Raw genomic sequence first — 21,543 nt, forward strand, 5'->3', positions numbered from 1 at the left:
AGAAGAATTTCATTGTGTAGTCTTACTATGTGTTAATATGACAATAAAACTCTTGAATCAGCAACTGTCGATTGAGACATATTAACACACGCGCCTACTTGAATACAAATTATATTCGGAATTTATATTTTAAGCGGCCAAAAATCTTCAGACGCCAGCATACAATGTTGACTAAGACAAACACAATTGTCTTAACTAATATAATGTATCTTCATACAGCTGTCTTCTGATGAGAGGAATAGTGCTACTAGCTGCAAAACATCTGTCTTGTGTTAACATTTCACGTTTCAGCTACCAAGAGTTTTTTTGTTTTTTAAGTATTCAAATTTGCATCAGATTGTAAAACAACAAGTACAAAGGCTCAATAACTGCAACTCGCCTGCCTTTGCATACACTGAAAAGTCCACATAACAACGAAAGGCCGAACCATATTATAGAATTACACATGTGGTTCTTTTTAACCACATACCCAGATATTTTGGATCAAAGCTCTAAAATGTTTCATGTTTAATGAAAGTCGTTGTCATTTTGCACCATATCACTTATCTACAGCCAATCAAAGCACTTGAAGTGAAAGTTTAAAAGATGTCATTTTCAAGCGGTTCAAAAGACGTCTTTGCCAATCTGTGTCGAAATTTTGTTGAAGAATTATAAAAGGCTGTTTTTCTCAAGTTGTTGAAAAGACATCTCCATGCACATTCTCTTCTCCAAATCAGATAAATATTCAACACGTTTTCAAGTCAATTTGAAATGATTCAGCGAATGACAATTTTTGTCCACCTCCGATAGGCTACATACAGCCCAGTTTTAAAGGAGTATTTTTTGGACTAAAATTGGACATTGGGATAGGCTATAACAGTAGATCATTTCAGTACTGACTTTTTCACTAAATCTGGACAATATCAGATGAGGTTTCAACTACAAAATCCAATCTCCAGAAGATGTTTAGCGCTGAATGGGATTCTGTACTTAAAGGTCGGATCTAGACATACTGCAGTTCATCGACTTGTAAAGTGACGCATTCCTCTGTGTTGGATTAGCAACTTCGTCCGTCGCACCGCAAAGATTGCACATCATTTACCGTAGGTCAGGGAGTGTCAAAGTCATTTTTTCGTAATGGGCCACTGTAATTATGGTTTCCCTCCAAAGGCCGTTATGACTGTGAACTCATATATGTATGATCACATTATGCTACTAAATACTGAACATTACAAATTGACGGATAAGTCGTTCTCAAATTAAAAGCTAGAAAAAATGATTTGTTAACCTCCTACTCTATTTTAAAAGGGAAACTGGTAGAAAAAAAAATGTCAATAATAATTGATATGAAAATACAGTCGGCCCCCGGCTTACGAACAATTCGCCTTACGAGCGTGGATCAGGGAGATTTTTGTCCTCCGCTTACGAACAAACCTCTCGCCTTACGAGCAATTCAACATGCCGGCCATTGAGTATGTAAAAATGTTCTCGTTTAATTGCGTCAATAAAATCAACAGTAACGACATCATCAATCATCAGTAGATACTTGTGGCAGTTACGTGAACGCTATTGGTCTTACAACGTCACACTGACTGTCTCACTCACGGTGTCTAAATATATTACCATTTAAGTGTAGTGTTTGTACAGCTAAAGGGAAAAACAGCTGACATGAAATTAAATGTGCCGATTGCAGGACAAAGAATTGTCATTGGTTTAAATGTGTGTTTTTTTTTAATTAATTGTCAATACATTCCAACCGTTTAAAAAAAAAAGTGCGAATAATTATCAGTCAGTCACGGAGATGCGAATATGCTATTGGTCGATTAAGGTCACCCGGTCTCACTCACGGAGATGCTATTGGCCGGCGTCACACGTCAATCACAGAAATGCCGATATGCTATTGGCCGAACGCCTTTATCTAGCTTGAAGGGACAGGATGGAAGGAAGCAGAGAAAATTAGTGAAAAACAGAATGTTGTGAAGACTTTGCAAACTTTATCTGTTAGACATAGCTTCTAAAATTACTAGCAGCGGTAAAGAAAGAAATAAGAGGATGATGTTTTAGTATCTGCGTGATTTGCACCCTGACTGAAAGAGTTACTGTAACACTGTAAGACCAATAGCATATGTATCGCCGTGTTAACTTTGAGCGTTGAACTCTGCCCCCTATGCTTACACCCAGCTCAAGTCTCGCCGTTTCAAAGGTAAAAGCTATTTATCCAAAGTATTTATTATAAAATGCAAGTGAACAGCAGATTATGTCACTCAATTTTAATATATGCATACAGTGTGTCGTTTTTACCTAAGGCTTCTGCGTGCGATGCACGCATTCACGAATTAACATGGGTTTGGATTGCCCGCTATACGAGCAATTCGAGACACGAGCGTAGCCGCTGAACGGATTAAGTTCGTAACCCGGGGGCCCACTGTATATGTTATCTTGTTATGTTAAGATATAAAATGTAATGTTGATGGTGGTACAAAGCTACTATGGGAGAAGCACATAATCACCTTGAGGGATGCAATGTGTACAAACAAAGTTTCTCTTAATTCAACCATTTTCTATTCCAAAATAGTCCCAAGTGTCCCAAGCATTGTTTGCCAAATGGTCTCTCTCAATGGCATTTGACGAGGACACCCCCCCACCCCCCACAGACATCCTGGCCTTGTTTGTAGATGGACACCCTAAAGGCAGACCAATGGCATAGAGACGGATTAAATATTGATCTGAAAATGCCTCAGGTTCTCCTAGACAAAAGAATAGCCAGATGTCTGGGCTGCAAGTCAGGCTGTTATCATTTAGGTTTTGAACAAAAATGCTATGCAAAAAAGTGTGAACATTTCTGAAAATGTAAACATGTTTGTTTGGGGTTTTGTCAAACTCTACAATTGTTTTGATGTATTCATTTAAACTAAAATGGAAGTTCAGAATGGTAAATTGGGTATTTTTAACAACCTGTCTGAAAGGGATGAGGCAATAAATCAAATTAGGTCGAGACTCATTTTAAAATGAAAAGATTTGAAAATTACCGTATTTCTCAGAGTACAAGTCGACCTCACCTATAAGTCGACCTCCCCCTTTTTTACTTGAATTTAGGTGAATTTTACAAAAAAGCGATTATGAGTCTACACCTTAGTGGTTACATAGATCATGGCTGTCCAATTATAACACGTGGTGTGTATTATTAAAATGATATGGTACTTTTAGACGCATTTTTTCATCGTATATCGAAGAACATACTGTTGCGGTTATGTGGGGGAGGGGGGCGGAAACGAGACAAGTGTGAGGCAATGTGTGTCTGCGCGTAGGCACTATCTGACCTGCCAAATAGCTCCTCCCATTTCAATGTATGGCGATAACTGCCGAACGTGCTATTCTTCATCCTCATCATTTGTTCAAACATTCTCGTTATTCTTCCACATATCTTCTGACCCCATCCAATTTGTTTGAAATGGAGGTCTCCAGAAATGCTTTGCAGGAGCTTTTGACTGTGGCGAGATCAGAGTGTGGAAAGTTGCCCTTCGCACTGTTTCTCCGCCCACCTGCTGACATCCATGCGTGCTAACATTTTTGTCTTGAACGGACAAGTCAAGCCGTCTTTTCCTTTTCATAATGCGTCAAAGTCCGCATAGAAAAAAATTAGTACCCACGGAGCCTCGTTGTGCTTGACGAAAGTGCATTTTTTGCAATGTTCTGTGGAAACGTTCTAAAACGGATGCATATCGAATGCAGGGTTGGATATAATTATTTATAGAGTTTATAGAGTTATATATAATTATTTTAAGCCTGGTAAATAACACAATATTATTTATTTCACATTCGAAATAATGTTATTCAAAAATAGACGTGGAAAAAATTGAAAACTGAATAAAATCGTAATAGTCCTGAATGACTGACTTAGTTCGAGATTCTGTTTTTTGGCCAAATCGGCCAGCTCTGTTTAGAATGTAGAAATGACATTTTCTGCATTGTCCTGGCTATTTTCTTTACACAACTGTAGTTGTTATCAAAACAAAAACATGAAAATGACAAAGTCTTAAATTGCTGTTTTTGTCTGGTCGCTTTCCAAATCAATCACAGTGTCTAACATGGCAGAGTGACAAACCTCCACAATGCGATCCAATTAAGCAGCTACAAGCAGCGAGCCCATGTGGTTTTGTTTACTCTTTCTAGCTGCGCTGTAATTTTGTCACTCACACAAGCGACAATCAGATCCTGTGGGAGTCCGCTCCTTTCTTTGGGACGTATGTGATTTAACCACGCATGGGAAAACGCTCATTGTGCTTAATGATTCCATTCTATTAATAGAGCAAAGTGTGTAACCCTTTTTGTCATTGTGCTCACAAATGGGAGTGAAATTCAGTCGCGCACATATCAAGAGGAGACGGAGGAGGACGAGGCACAGCGGGAAAATAAGATGGGAAAAAAATGGATGGGCCAACATGGACAAAAGTGACAGGGAAAAAAAATGAGGAGAATGCCAAAACATGACATATTGATGGACAGATGAGGGGGATAGGGGCAGGCGGTGAGAAAGCAATCCTGATGGAAGAGATGATGAAATAATGATGGATGACCATGAGTTAGGTGGATGGGAATGAGAGATGACAGGAGGTGATTGCCAAGAAGAAAGCAACAAGCGGCATGACAGGCATTGAAGGCTATTTAGGAGGAGGTGGGAGCATGTCGATGCAGCCGCATGCCAACTGTGCGGCGAATGAGTAATAGCGTAGAGTAATAATAGCGGGGATTGTCATTAGGCTAGAATAGATGAGAAAAAGTGGGGTTTGCCTGAAATAAAGTATCTATAAATTCTGAAAAAAAAACGCATTCACTGCCATTTACGACTATGAACTTAAGTGATACGTTTTTACTGGACTAGCAGTTTTTAAGGTAAAAGCTAAATAAGTAAAAAAATAAATAAATAATACATTTTTACTGGCTTAGCAGTGAATAAATGCAATTTATTCATTCAGATTTAATTTTAGAAATGCCTAGACCACATTTCTTATACGTTACTTTAAAGCAGGGGTGTCAAACTCATTCTTATCGAAGGCCACGTTGCAGTTGAAATGATGTGGCGGGCCGGATCTGGCCCCCGGGCCTTGAGTTTGACACCTGTGCTTTAAAGTGTACGATTTTAACCGTTTTTCATTAGAAATGAATGAATTAAATGATTAAAAACGTAAAAAACTTGCAAATAAATGCCTTTTTAACAACCAACAGTATGTTTTAAATATAATCGTTGGTCTGGTTATCATGAAATTATATTAAATGGGGGGTGGCACTCCTCCGGAGATTACCATGTCTGTTATAGCTACAGACAGCAGGAGGAGGAGAATTTATTGCTGCATTTACCGTAATGCCTCTAAAGCCCTCACAGGTGCATGCGAAAAATTACAAATACTCCCTTTAAATATGACTCCGTAGAGGTTCGACTCTTTCACTGCCATTGACAACTATAGACGTCAAAGATGTCTGTCTGGCAGTGAATGACTTCATATTGACGGCATGGCTGTTATTCTTGATGAGAACCACATAAACTGTATACAAAGGTTAAAAAAAAAATCCAAAACACTAGCGCAATTACGTAAAAGAAAGGATTCATTTTATAATAAAGCATTGTAAATCTTATTTAAAGCTATGACTGCTGCAAATCTAATTTACTGCATTGAAGTATGGGGAAATGGTTGTAAATCTGTATAAAGTTAAATGAAAACAATGAAATCTCACAAAAATAACTTTGCCAGTCAACATTCAGAGAAGATTTATAAAAAGGGAAAACACGTACATGTACAGAGATCTTTAAAAAAAATATATGATTCGGGCCAAAATAATGGAACATTGTGTCAGTAAAATTGAATAATTGAAAGAACAACTTGAATAAACCAAAAATTGCATGTCATATAGCACAAAAATAAAAGCTGTTATGTTAATTAAAGAAGTATGTCAATTATCTCTGATCGTTGTTTCTTTTTGTCAATTTTGTTGCTGTGAGGAATTAACTGAACTAACTGAATACTAATTTGGGAACATTATGTGACTGTCTGGCCCGTCGTAATTTGTTTGGAGGTTTTTTTCTTTGTATTTCATAGTTTTCATGCTGTTGCTGTAGTTATAGATGTTTTTTTAAATTTGGTTCTTAAAAATGATTTAATAATAATTATACTAACAAAAGTATATACATTAATTTGAATATTTTTTTCTGTTGTGTATTAATATTTAATGTATAAACATGCAAAAAATGAATTTTTGATAGGATATGCTAAAACAAAAATATTTGATGTATTCAGCACCAACCATATTTTTTCAATCTTTTCGGGGGTCAATCAATTGTCGTGTTAATATTTTGTGTTTTTCGTTGACAGGAAAAGCTCATGCATTTTCACATTTCCACTTGAAGACACCTTTTATGAAAGCCGACCTCTTCCCAAGAAACTGGTTCTGCAAACACAAGCATCCAGCAAGTCATCTGAATTACAGTGTGCATGCCACAAGAGCAGCATGACCTTGCTTGATTCAATATAAAAGCTCAACTTAATTGAACCTGAAACCCCCTCTGCAGTGGAAACATCAACAACATCCCAATAGGCTCTCGTTGGCTGCACACCATCAGAATCCTAAAATTACAAGTGATGCTATGTGTCACTGAGTACTGCTTTGGCACCATACACAAACATAACGAAATGACAGTGAAACCCCCTTCTGCGCTGAGGTTATAAAAATCAAAATTATACAAACACTTCTATGTCTATAATCTGTCTGTCTATAAAAACAAACATTCAATCTTACATGGAGTAGAGCCTTATTTTTAGCTTGCACAATCACAGTGTATCACACCAACGCTCGTTTTAAACTAGCACAAAAATGCACCATTTTGCAGGCTATAAAATGTAAAGGAGTTGTTGTTTTTATAGAAACCTGCCCATATTATTTGCTGGTTACTAGGCAACCAATTAGGAAGTAGCCTGGTGACTTCCTGCTAGCTGAAATTAAAGCTTGTCTGTTTACTTCTAGGATATACTGTATTTTCCGCACTATAAGGCGCACCTAAAAGCCTTAATTTTTTTTGAAAAAGCTGATGGTGCGCCTTATAATCAGGTGCGCCTTATATATGGATGAATATTGAGATTGGGATTCGTAGATGGGGAATGAACTGATAAAGTAAGCTTGACCTGTTTCCTTTGTGTGTTTACAGTTGAACAAGGTTAGTCATATTGACATTGAGTTATTATGCTATTGAGAGTTTAGAGTTATTATTTGAGTTATTATTGCTATTACTTTGAGTATTACTATATTGTGATTGAAAAAGTTTTAAAAGATGTCATTAATTGAGGGTGCGCCTTATAATCCGGCGCGCCTTATAGTGCGGAAAATACGGTATACACATAAAGATATACGGTAGATATCCTATAAGTAGACAGCCAAGCCTTAATTTTGACAAGCAGGAAGTCACTCAAGACTTGATTTCAAACATCCATGGCGTTATTAGCCATTAATGAATACATAGATCTTTGAGTCTGACACAAGCCAAATCTGTCTGGCCAGTTCCAATCCGCCTGACCCTCTTTATCCTAAACAAACAGAGATTCTTGTCAACAATTAAGCCCGGTCGAATGCCTCCCATCTTGAGCTCAGCACCATGAATGGCTTATTCAGAATGAATGCATTCTTTCCTCTACCCTAGCAAACACATAAACACACGCGTACGGTCACACACGCTACTGAGTCAGTGGTGAAACCAGCAGCTGCATCCGCCCCACCCTCACTCCTGGGAAAGTTGCCGTGGCAACAGTAGCCATGCTGGCATAATTTGTGAGCGGGTGTGAATGCCGGGTCAAATAGCTCCCGTGATTTGACTGAATATCGGCGCTCAACTATGGTAATGATCAATGACTTGATAGCGAAGTTTTTTAATATGGTAGAAAAAGTCTTAATGTCACTGCGGTACTAAAAAGAATCATGCTGCCCTGAGAGGTTTCCATTTCGAGGTTCTAAGCGGCTGCAGCTCTACCGCTCATAGTTAGTGTCATACCGTTCTTTGACTGTAGATTGACCTTCATATTTTGTCTGAAAACATTTAACACAGAAAGGACGTAGTCAGGTGGCGGAAAACTCAAGAATGATAAATATGTCCACAAGGAAAACTAATCACAGTGTGGCAGACTTCCTCGCAAGTATGCCCAGCCATTCTTATCAGCTTCAAGTTGACAGCAGGGTCAATGAGGGTCACGACCTCCGATCCGAGCCAATTGCCCTATGACCCCTGTCACTCTGAATCAAAGTTCGGATATAAAGGAACAGACGCACCGAGACATAATCCTAAAGGCCATTGCCTATTAGGACATGCAAGCACACAAAAGCAGAAATGCACAGTGGGAAATGCATGAATGGCTGCTTTATATTAATTCAAGTGTCCATGACCGTACAGCATGCGAGTCCATGAGTGTCTCCTTGATGTCTTTTTGTGTTTAGTTCACATTAGGTGTCTCTATTTCTATATGTGGTGAACATTAGTTTAAAGACTACTGGTCATGGGAACTTCGATTGGTCTCAACGTGATTAGAGCAAATGTATGGCGTGTGATGCAGCTAAGAGCATTTCTGCGCGCATGCACGCATGAACACACACACGCAACTCGAGGTGTCAAAAATATTTGTCTGATTGACGGCAATTTTCAAAATCAACCCTTTAGAGCCAAATTTCAAATTATACAAAACCGCAAGCAATATTTTTAAAATGATCAGCAAATCATCACCCAGATCAGGACGGGTGCTTTTAATTTCACAAATGTAGTAGTACACTGTTGGATGAATAAAAAGAATTGTGTGTATTTGTTTTGCTTGACATATATTATTGTGTTTTTCAGACTATAAGCCGCAACTTTTTTTTGATGATGTGAACTCTGCAACATATAATGCAGTGTGGCTTATGGTCCAAAAAATACAGTATTTTAATAAGTAAACAATAATCTGAATTGGTACACCACCAATATGGATTTTTTTTAGGCCAATGCTAATTCATTTTAAAGATTACATTGAATTAAATAGCATTTTTTCCACCCAATGCAATTCAATAGGTGTTAATTATTTGTGGATTTTCACTGTTGAGAGACCAGCTGGGTGTCTAGTTCCCAAATAGCAGGAATAAATAGTAAATATATTGTTTGAAAAACACATATACAAATGTATGCTTAATTTATGTTGCGCCATATAGATTTGTATTGTTTCAACAAATTATGACTTTAGGTTTTGTGTAAAAATAGTGAAATCAAGGTCAATATCTGATGGGGAAATCACAATATAAACAGCCACACAATACCTTTCGGTCTATTTCTTTCTTCCAGATACTGATACATATTAGACTTGCTCGTACTTGAACTGAGGCTATCGTTAAATCGGATGTCCATGTTTGCTACAATTTTTTATTTTCGCAATAAGGTGGCGGCGTAGGACTGATGCACTTCTGTGATGAGGGCAATTCAATCCTTTTATCAAAAATAAGTTTTGTTTTTTATGCTTCATCAAAACTAACGATTTGAATTCTTCATTGTAATGTAGGGAGTTTCATTTTAATAGTAACAATTTTAACTGGAAAGAAAACCTTCCAGCTGTCTTTAACGCCTGGTAAAAATTATTTACTGGTCAGGGCCTTCTTGGTGTCTCCAGAATGTTTCATTTATGCAAGTATTGTCTTTCACAAGACACATTGTGGTCCTGTTATTTGGCTCTTGGTTTTATTACAATTTCATCAGTGAGTCCTGGAACAAACACATTAGTACTGAAGCCATGTGGACTCAAATGACACTCCTGGTTTTTGCTCATCTGCTTTTTTTTTTGTCACAACACAGATGTTAGGAAAAGAAACATTGTCAAATTCTACAGAGGACGTCACACTGGTTTCAATTAACGTTCCCCAACTGTGAGACGCCTGTGAGATCAAAAGCATGGCTAAGATTCACCAATCGATCACCTATACTGCTAAATTGTGCAAGGTTCTGCCTCTCACAGATGAAAAAACAATGTTAAATTTGATAGTTCTGTCATGTGGTTTTTATGGCACACTCCCTCATGTGTCATTCCAATCAGTGTTTGTCAAGAGTTTCAGTGTTTTAGCAGTGATATTCCAGTGATTTAAGATGTAAGGAATGATCATTCTTCTCATGAAACCACTGCCTGTAGTTTTAATTCGGGGTGTCAGATTAACAGATTAAATGCGATTAATCACAATGTCATCGTTAAAGCATTATTATTTTTAATCGCATTAGGCTGATTTTTAATCTCAAACTTTTTGTGGTCTATATGTGGATTTTATCAGATTTTATGCATCAGGCTTGTTGTGCTTGAAACAAAAGTCAATCCCACACTAAAGTGGATGCTGATTGCATGTCTTTGTGTTGAACAACCTGATTGGCTCCTGTTGTGGGTGGGAGGGTATATTCAGGAGCAGAATGAAGACATCAAATTGGAAGAGCAGTACATTTGAGAAATGTAGAGTGACGTGTATTCTTTGTAAACTTGCTTAGCACAGAAGCAGAAAAAGTTTAGCCTACCGCATAAATGCAAAGCACCCAGCTGCGACTGCAGACGCTAATGTAGCAAGCCATAGCAAAGCTCTTTGCCTTACTAAACCTGAGAACAAACAGCATTTGAGCAAGTCAGAGACGGACAGAAAGGACGACGTTATACGTATCTCAAAGTTATTTTTTTATCATTTGGGCATTGACAAAAGTAAGCAGCACAATTCCCTCTGATAAATGTGTTTATTTTTTCTTTCAATTTTGTTTTTGAATGTTGTAATGTGTTTATTTAAGCCAATCATTCAATCAATGGTGGAAACTAGATGCTGCAGTCCCCACTTGGGACTAGTCTCAAAAACAGCAGAAGGTAAATGGTTACTGCATATGTCACAACTACGTTAAAAATATCTGAATCAATTTTAATGTTGTTGGATATCAATCCTTTGATCTGCTACAATAACACAGTGTATCTAAATGAAAAAAATATATATATTTTTCAATCTCTTGACAGCAGTAGTTTTAAACTCCCACCCAAAACAAATCAGTGCTCAGCCTAAATAAGCCCGAGGAAAAAGATTGTAACCATAACAGTAAATGAAAAAATATCTGCAAGCACTGTGAGGTGCAACTACAAGTGTGTAATGAGGTCTGCGAATGACTGTCCTAACAAGCAGACGTGACATCAAAGATGTCACCACATGCTATGTTTTCCACCGTTCGACCTTCTGCACTTCAGAAGGTCCAAAGCCCAACGTGTACTTTTATGAGACATTGTTGCTAATTGCTTAAGTAGAAGAAGAAAATAATTCAATGACATCAAAATGTAGCTTTCAAATTTATGGTTTGAAAGTCAGCTGTGACTGTCAAATGCAGATGACGCACGACAAAGCGAAGAGCTGTCACGGTGGCGGCCAATGAGGCGGAAAAACACGCCTAAGACTATGAAGCGTATGGCGAGTGTCAACACTACTTTTTCCATGCTGGCCTCTCTTGAAGGCATCGGAGCCCATCTAACGACACGGTCAAGAACGAGCAGGATGTTTCCTAATTTGGTTAGCAGGCTAGCGCTGCTGGATTTGTTTGGATTTGATCAAGAGTGACACATTTTGAGAGAGGAACCTTTCCAAACTTTCCAAATGATTCAAGGTGTCTGTCGCTCACCATTTTGCTACAAGTCAGGACAATCCAAACAAGTTGTGGTAGAATTAATCAAGGGATCTGAAGCTATGTTCACATGTACGTAATTATTTCTTAAAAGAGAAGTCAGCGCAAAATGCTTTCATACACAAATGTGTATTATGTGTCTACACTAGTCTAAACATGGTAGAATATTAGTTAAGCAGCAAAATTCACCTGTTATTATCCATCTCAGGGGGCGGCCATTTTGAAAAATTGAATGTAATTCCATTGCACCACACAGTGTTGTGTCTGTAAGAACGACATTCAACCCAGTTACTACTTGTTTATGGTTTTTATTTATATTTTCAAGTGTTTGGCTGAAGGAGGCCCTAAAATTGGCTGGTACTAAATGAATCATTTGTTTCAGGTAATTAAGTACCAAAGTAATTGATTACTTTGGTCATCAAGTGGTTACGTGATTATTTTAGGTACTAAAGCAATGAAACAATAACTTAGTTTTAGGTGATCAATTGATTACTTAAAAACTAAAGTTATAAAAGTAAAAGTAATTTACACTGATTACTTAAGTAATAAAGTAATACATTACTCTAGTTATTAAATACTAAAAGAATCAATACTTAAGGTGATTAAAGGAATTGATAACTTTAGGTAATCACGATCTAAAGTGATTACTTCAGCTACTGCAGTAATGTAGCAATAAAATTATTTAGAGTGAATAATTGACTACTTAGGTACTAAAGTACTAAAAGAAATCAATTACTTTAGGTACCTAAGAACTAAAATCAACAATTTCCTTAGTTATTAAGTACTAAACTAATCAAATACTTAAGTTAATTAATCACTAAAGTAATTGATTACCTCAGAAAATCAAGTACTAAAGTGGTTACCTTAGGTACTAAAGTACTGAAGAGAATGATTGCCTAATTAGGTACTAAAGGTAATCAAATATTTTAATTACTTGAGCACTAATGTACCGTAATTGATTACTTAATCGCTTGATTCATTTTGCACTAGCCGTTTTAGTACTTCCTTGAGCTAAAAGAGTTTAAAAAAAACATGAATAAATACCTGGGATTTAATGTCTGGCCTCTTAAAAAAAAAAGATGAAAATGTCTGGAATTTAATGAGTTCATTCCTATTTCACAGATGCCACATTAATCAGAATGTCATAGTAGTGGGCTGCATAGACAATATTGTTATGAGGAAAACATTAGAGTTGACCTTTTTAAAAGGTATACTTTGCTAGCACACGTTAAAAACTGGTTGTACTTCACCCAGAATTGCTTTTTTTTTGTTTCTTTGTGCAAATACGCAGTACGGAATAGTATTCGGGCAGTCGGGACTGCCCACCTAACATCGTCTGTCATCTGCAAAGAATTTCAGCAAGATGCTCTCTGGGAATGTTTATCAGAGGTCCCTGACGTTGGACCTGAGAGCGGGCCTGTTCGCTGTTCCACTTCATCAACTCAAGGTGTTTGACGGGATTCAAGGTCACGGCTGAAGTCACGCTTTTCCGCAGTCGTCTCATTGAAACGTGTCTTAGATGTCAACTGCGATGTTCATGTGTTTCTACGTACATGTGTGCAGACACATCACTATCATTTACTGTATCTAAACTGAAATTACGCTAATGACTTGTGTGTGCTTATTTTGTCTATGCGTGTGTCTTCGTCCGCTTGCTGGTCTATTTACTGGGCCTGAGGGAACTCCAGTGTCTGGCGCAGCATTCCCAAGGGGTGGAATTTGATGGCCGCGCCACTACTAGAGGGGTACTGGTAACGAGGGTGAGGAAACCAGGCCGTGTTTCCTGTGGAAATGGGGTTATCACTTTGCCAATTACTAGCGCAATTACAACAGGGGACTTGCAGAGGAGGCCTGGGAACAAAGTCTAAGGCCCTTCCAAAATCATGTGCAGGACTTGACCTAGATCTGATCGACTGGATCGGTTCAGCAGATATTTTTCATTTTATGGAAAAAGGGATGGCAGCTCGGTGGAGCAGCGGTTAGCACATCCGCGTCACATTTCAGGGACCCGAGTTCAGATCCACTACACGCCGGCCTTCCTGTGTGGAGTTTGCATGTTCTCCCCAAGCCTGCGTGGGTTCTCTTCGGGTACTCACTCTTCCTCCCACACTTCAAAAACATGCATGCCAGGTGTATTGGACATACTAACTCCCTTATGTCTGCCAATCAACTAAAAGGTGGCTGTCTGAGAAAACCTTCATTCAGATTAGCGTTGTTGTTCCGAGAAGAGTGGTACCCTACTGGTGTTCCATTTTGGTAAAGGTCAAAAAACTGTTTGAAATGTCTAATTAGTTTAATGTCTTGCATAGGAATAACATTAACAAAGCTTGATCGTTTCTCTGTCCGTGCAATAGCTCCAAAGTCCGTCTAAAAGTGAGTAATAAAAAAATATAATATTGAGTATATTGTATAGCATTTATTTTTATTTCAACATTTGTACCTCAGTTGTTAGTCTGATTCCAACGAAATCCATTTCTACTGTACAGAAGACCCATTGCTTATTAATGTGAGCTCACAACATTCATAATGGCGCACATTCTGAAGTCAACTGCAGACCAAATCCGCAGACGGCATGTCTGGACTGTGTCACCAACACACCAGACCCTTGTACACAGCTTGAACTTTGACCTCAGCCTGTGTGATTATTCATCATCATCACCATCATCATCAGACTGTGCAGTCCGGCTCCCAATGAAGCATAGCACAAACCTGCCAAATTTTAGGTTGAATGTATTGTTATTATTAGAGAGTAGCCACTGCCTTACTATTGCATTCGTTGTACATAAAAGTGGTCAATTGTGCACGCACTAGTGATACTACGGCCTCCATGAATTCAACTGTGAGGCACACTAGAATTTGCAAAAAATCCTCCAAAATAATGATGTGATGTAGTGTAAAAATAGCTTCAAATGTTAGCTGGTTTGACTAGCATGAGCATAAATTTGTGTTCTTGATAAAAAAGAAAAAAAAAAGAGCACTGTTTGCCTGTATTGAAGTCGCCATTTGAGAGCCATATTCTAAGACACGGAGGGCGTCATAACTTAACTTCGATTAGTAAAGCTTTGTCCAATCATCTCCCTCAAGTGGGTGACAAAATTCAGCATATTAATTGGTTTAGACCAGTGTTTCTAAATTATATTTTGCCAAGTCCACCCTCGGAAAGAGAAAACATTTTGCCCCCAACCTTCACTTGCCACGCCAACCATAAATGACTATTCTTTATAAAAATTGTATAGGTATACCTAAAACTGTATCCTTTTTAACATTAACAAAAGGAAAAAGCAATATAAACCAACTTTGAACAACTAATGACTTTTTTGCAGCATTTATACAGGTTACAGCTTAGTCTAAAGCAGAAAAAAATAACCTAGTGCATCAAAGTGCCTGAAATTAAATTGGTCCACTCCCATTTATCTTCGGTGTATGCCAACATGGTTTTAAAAAAGTGATTACCCTCTCATTATTTTCAAAGAGGTGGCTTGTTGAGTCAACTCTGCAAGCAGTTTATCATATTCTGCTCCGTTTAAATGCCTCTTTGTTAGATTAAGAAAAAAAAAACATTAATTGGAGTAATATATACACACACAGTGTGGCCCACCGACTACGGCGCTGATCTTTCCTAACAAGTGGAGCACGAGGTGTCTTGTAAAATAAGGAAAATAAGTTATCAGGCTGATTATGATCTATTTCTTGTCTCAGCCTCGAAGCAAAGTTGTGGACATTGTAAAGCTGTCCAATAAAGCCTGTACCTCCACTAGATTTTTAACTTGAAGAGATTTGAGTTTGAAGTTAATGGTGAATCACTGCTGCAAACCCAGACCAAAATATTTCAAAGAAAAATCTCTGTATACTATGACTTCCTGATAAGACGATCTCTTTTTAAACAGGAAAGGGAAGGCCAAGTTTCCAACCTTTTGTGTCACTTGGCAAATCTTCCCATCATTAAGTATTCTTGAGGTTGCTCCCCATTCGCGAAGCAACAAGAATGTCAGATTGGTACAGTATTGTGAGGCTTGTCTGGATCCCAGCAAATATTTGTGTTGGTTTAGAATGAACAGAAATTTGATGTCATTTGGCAAAGGCTGAGCTGATTTGCATTTGTTTAGAAGAACGGGCTGCCCCGCAAACCGAACATAGATTGGGACCTAGGCTATTCAGAATTCTCTCTTCTTTTCCCATTTGTCTTTATTCATCGTGTTGAAAGGCCAAGGACATTTGGACTAAATGTGATGGAACAAAAAGGCACTTAATCCACCTTTGTTGCTGTGAGGCGGACATTACGTATATCCTGCATAGACATCTAATGACGTAAATCTGAAGTTCTTCTTCATCACTGGCGATCCATTTAATATGAGACCCACACCAGGCCGGCCAATCTAGTGTGTTTTGTGGCCTGCATTCCCTCAAGCAAGCCAGAGTGACAGCAATGCTTATCAAAAAGAATATGAAATAATACTTCATGGCCTGATAAAATGTGTCAATCAAAGGGCTTGACCAATAAATATCTCAATTTTCAACAGTCATTTTGGATAATTACGATTGTAATCAGTTTAATTGAAGTGGTAACGAATATAAATCTAAAGGATTTAAAATAAGTTTTAACTTAAATTCAACATTCATAGCTTGTGCGTAACTTGCTTAGATGTCACAATTAACTCATTCAACCCCAAAAACAGCTTTTTATGTAACTTTGTTATGAGGCTAGGATTCAATCTTAGCTATTTATTCAGTTTTTTTTTTCATTTATTTATTTCCAAGAGTTAGGGTAAAGCAGAGTCAGAAAATGGCCATGACCGAATGAGTTAGGTAATTCATAACTATCGTGAACATGTCTCATTATGCCCTCGTCTAGCATTCTGCCACTTTTACACAAGCTCCATGTCGGGATTTAGCTAGTCTTCAAAAATTCATAAATCATAACTTGCTTAAGTGTCACAGTCAACCCCAAATACGTGTTTTTATGTATATTTCAGAAGTCTTTGGGTTTGGGTAAAGGAGGGTTGGAAACGGGCTGTCATAGAATAAGTTAAGTCGTTAGCAACTATTGAAAAAATGTCTCCTTTTCCGTAAATCACTCCCGCATTCTGCCACTTTTGCAAAACATCGATTTCACGATTTAGCACAATTTTTAAATGACAAATTCATCAAATTGAATGAATTGCCCAGCACTTGCCACTCAAAATTCAAAGTTTCCTTGTTTGATGTTGACGCTGTTGAATCGATTCTTAGAAAACAAAATGTACAGTATGTGAGAAAAAAAATAAAATGAGTGAACCTGGACTGATAGAAAGGAACGGTCTAACGACCGGTTGAGGAAAGAGATCCAACTCAAGATTACAAATGTCGGGGAGGGAGCAAATCGTGCTAAATTGATACTTGAGGGAATTAGAAGCAATGCGGGGCTTAATTTTTCCTTAATTGTGCGCTTTAGGCTAAAGATAGCCTCCTAACACCAGCGACCTCTCCGGTGCACATTAACAGCGTGGCCACTGTTGTCTGTTGTTTGTTGTTGCCAAAGCAAGACTCTACTTATGCAAAAAGAACGCTGAAAGACAAATGGAAAAAAGTTCTGTCCCTGAAATGGGCTTTCACAAATACTGTATTTAGCAGACCACAAGACAAATCCCTCCTAAGTGGTGCACTTCAAACTTCAAAAAAAAAATCTCAAAAGCTGCACAAAAACTAGCGTACACCTTTGTGGTTTGTGGTGCTTCACAAGTTGTAGCCCTTATCAAATGGTCGGAATCTCAAGTCTTCTATGCTTCTTGTTAGGCTAAATCACTATGGGACCATTTCAAAAACGAGGCTGTCTTCCTTACGCAACGTTTTTGTTTTGCGCGAGGCGGCAGCTGGGTCGGACTTGAATGGCCACTTGAACGGTGACGAGCGATGGCCGTGCGACCGTTGGGGACGGCGACCATTAAAATGAATAATAGAGAATGTAGCGGTGTCACGTCAGCATCCTTGTGAATCGTGCATCACAGAAGCAGCAATTTGCGGCACGGAGCCTGCAAAGATGTGCCCTAGATAAAAACACATCTGAAAGAATAAATGAATAAGAAAACAACTCAATATCCTAATATCGCTCTGAAAAGAATTTGTGCGTTAATAATACATACGGGGCCGATAAGACATCAGGATGAATATTAAAAAAAAGGAATGTTAATCGATCAGTAGATTCGTTTGTGATTGGTCATACTTTGAATTAGGGCGGGGCAATAAATCAAATTCATTCCATGAAGTTGTCATGTTAAAATTGAAGATTTGAAATTGAGTGAAATCGTGATATCGAAAGTGATGCAAATGTGGCAAAATCTTGGATGGGTGGTTAACAAGGCTTGTTTACAAACAATACTAAGGACTTCATTGTGGCGTTTAAAGGGATAGTCCACTTATTTCGCCACAGCAGCTGGGTTGTGTGTCTGTCAGCTATGGTTTTAGGGACCACAGAGCTTCATCATGTCTTTTTACTCAATCCAAACAGCCAATTTGTAAGGGTGCGATGGATGCATAGAAACAGCTGTTTTACAATTCTTCCTTATGTTGGTTTTCCAAAACAATGGAACATATCTATAATGAGTTTGTCCATATATTTTACAAGATCATGAGTAACATATTTTTATGTATGTCTTTTTTTTAAAGACTCCAGACTTTCAATCCCACGTGTATATGTGCAACACACACTAATTTGAATATATATATATATATATATATATATATATATATATATATATATATATATATGTGTGTGTGTGTGTGTGTGTGTATGTAAGTACTTCAAATAATTCAGTATTAAGCTAATCAATTACCTAATGTACTTGAGTGCCTATGTAATTAAATAAAAAGTCCCAATTTTGTTGTATATCAGATATACGATTAGAATCTAATCCAATTACTTCAGTGCCTCTACTAGTTTATTACTTTAGTACTCAAGTACCTATTGTCATTATTTGAGTAGCCAAAGTAATCAATTATTTCAGTTCTTAAGTACCTGGACTAATCACGTTATTCCTTGATTACCTGAAGTTATCAATTACTTAACTATTTAATTACATAAAAACAATAGATTACTTTCCTATTTAATTATTTTAGTACAATCCAGTTTAGACCCTCCCAAACATTTGAAAAAAATGGTAAAAATAAAAATACAAAATATGTCTTTGGGATTTAATGATTTATTATTAGTTAATACTATACTGTATATCTCAGTAGCCTTTTTTCTACCCCCCCCCCCAAAAAAAAAACAACACAAACCTCCCATGAAGCAAAAGGAAAGCAGTCACTCATTCACATTTACAGTGTAATTTGCGTCCAGAGTGCAAGAACGGGCTTCCTTTAAGCGACCATGTGAGAAGCAGTCAGGAGGTCACAGGTCAAAACTGACATTGCCGCTCATTTCACCACAAACATCAAAAACAAGGCAAATATCAAGAGGAGTCCAAAAGTGAGTCAATTCATTATACTGCCTGATTAATCTACAAAGAAGTTTTGAGATTGTCCTCATATTCTCCCGGAATGATTCTGTTACGCGCTTGGTCATTTGTTGCTCCGCACGGAATCTGCAATAAGTAAGAGTGCATGTGTGTGTTCGTTTAGGAACCTCTAATTAATGTGTAGAGACACATCCATCCATTGTTTGAGTGCAATGTGTTAGCTCCGTGTCCATGTATGTGCATGCTCATGTGATGTCAGCGGGAATCATCAAGTTGCATCATTTGTTTTGTACTTAAATGACATGCATCATTTAAGTTTATAGGTTTGCAATAACAAACCCGAAGATCATTTATCTTTGATCTTCACCAGCATCTAAACCTAATCTTCAATTTCACTTGGGCCACAGAACCCAACTAGGACCAAATTAGATTAAGAAAGTCGGCCTTCTAAATGGCATGCTTGTGAGAACTACTAGGGATGTGCACAAAAGTGACTAATTTGTTGATTGTGTCTTGTCAATTGTGTGGAGTTTTGTCGATGCAGCAATCACATAAACAAGGAAAGAATGGGAGGGGCTGTTAATTCAGTTTCAACAAGTTTGCTGACTAAAGAAGGGTGACACAGCTACCGTATTTTCTGCACTATAAGGCGCAACGGGTTATAAAGCGTACCATCAAAGAATGGCTTATTTGAAAACGTTTTATATATATAAAACGCAGTTGGAAAAAAATACACTTGGAAAAAAAAAATATATATATATTTATATATTTATTTATTTATTTTATATAAAAATGTGATTTGGAAAAAAATAAAATGTATATTTTTTGGTTGGTCTGATTTAAAAGGCAGAAAAAAGGCAGAAAAAAAATATAGAAAAATAATTATATAATCTTAAAATGAAATTCTACATGACTACCGAACCGCGATGTCGCGAGGGAACAATGTATACAAAAAAAGTCTATTAATTAATTGAATATTCATGAGGCACTATGAGTTTTTCGGATTTCCACTTTTTTTAAGTAACAAGAAACACAAATTTAAATGTATATCAAGAATCACTACCGTCTGAATCCACGTCTAATTACAGCAATTACACACAAAAATCTATTCCATCTGGAAAAGGAAAATCCTAAAAAAAAAAAGAGATGATGGTAAGGGAAATGACCACAGCATGGAACTCCCACAGAGCAACTGAACGCATCTACACCTACTTCCACAACCACACACACACACACGCACACACACAATCCACTCTGCCAGCACAACTCACAAACACAAAATCTATTTTCTGCGGATCTACAGTAAAAAAACAATCTAAAAGTTCAAAAGCAAGAAGCAAAAAGATATACATGCACTTAAGATACACAGAAGCACTATATTTATGCACACATCAACTTCACGTAACCCCACTTATGCTGCAGCGCCTCCGTGTACATGCACACTCTTCACATGTTCACATTCTGAGATGTCATTAAAGCTTAATTCCCACTCGAAAGACTTCATCAACTTCCAGTATTTTCTAAGTCCACCGCTTAGCATGTCTCCTTGGTTTTTGTGGTAATCACAAATGGGCAAACGAAGCCTCGTGAAGCACTTTTGATGGGTTTTTTTTCTTCCTCTAGATGGCGCTCTTGGTTTATGGATGCAGTAGAAATTTGATGTATCTAGGTTTATTTTAACCCCAGAGCACCACCTAGAGGACTGATAAAACTCACGTGGTCCATGAGGCTTTATTTTTCCTGCTAAACTTTTTGAGGGATTAATTCATCTTGACATGGTGCAACAATGTGTTCTCATAAGAATTTAGCACTAAGACAAAAACGCGCCCATTTTCCGAGAACATCAACACACTTGTGTGCGAGCTATTTATGTGCAAACAATCATAATGTTGTCTTCTGGACATGACTAATGCGCTAAAAATGCCAACAAAACTTTGATAAAATCTAGCGAAATCCTTTAAATTTAGTGGCTGGGGCAGGGGCGGTGTTACATGGTGGCCAGAATTGGCCATGGCCACCCCTTGTCACTTTTTAGGTGCTCCTTGTGTTCATATTCCAGATCAATTTACATGTTTACTGATTTTATAATATTTTCCAGCATCAAATGTTTCAGTTGGTAAAAATGCTAAATAAAGATTGTCATTTTTTTTTTTTTATTTCAGGTACTTTAACGCACTTGCATTTTTTTCAGTTTCAGACTAACCTGAAGCCTCTATACACCCTGTTAAAAGTAAGTTTAATATTTGATGAAAGTTGATTTATATCACTTGCTTCTTTTGTTATTGGTAAAATGGATCCAATTTGATGTTTCCTTATACAAATTTTATAGATAATCATGAGTGTGGAGTGCATGAAATGTTTTCTCTTTCCTCGGGGGCCTCTGCAAAAATGAATAATGAGAAGCACTGAACAAGGTTCTTCACTCCCTGCTCTTAAAACGCAAATAAA

The 21,543-nt window shown here is 37.5% G+C and overlaps 1 protein-coding gene across 2 annotated transcripts in view; it reads right to left on the bottom strand.

Moving 5' to 3' along the window:
- Positions 1-21,543, bottom strand: part of sema3h (sema domain, immunoglobulin domain (Ig), short basic domain, secreted, (semaphorin) 3H) — a 57,791-nt gene that overhangs the window by 35,146 nt on the left and 1,102 nt on the right. The gene's annotated exons all lie outside the window — the stretch shown is intronic.

Source organism: Hippichthys cyanospilos, chromosome 2 (genome assembly GCF_059441005.1).
Source record: "Hippichthys cyanospilos isolate Australia breed blue-spotted pipefish chromosome 2, RoL_Hcya_1.0, whole genome shotgun sequence".
Classification (NCBI taxonomy): Eukaryota; Metazoa; Chordata; class Actinopteri; order Syngnathiformes; family Syngnathidae; genus Hippichthys; species Hippichthys cyanospilos.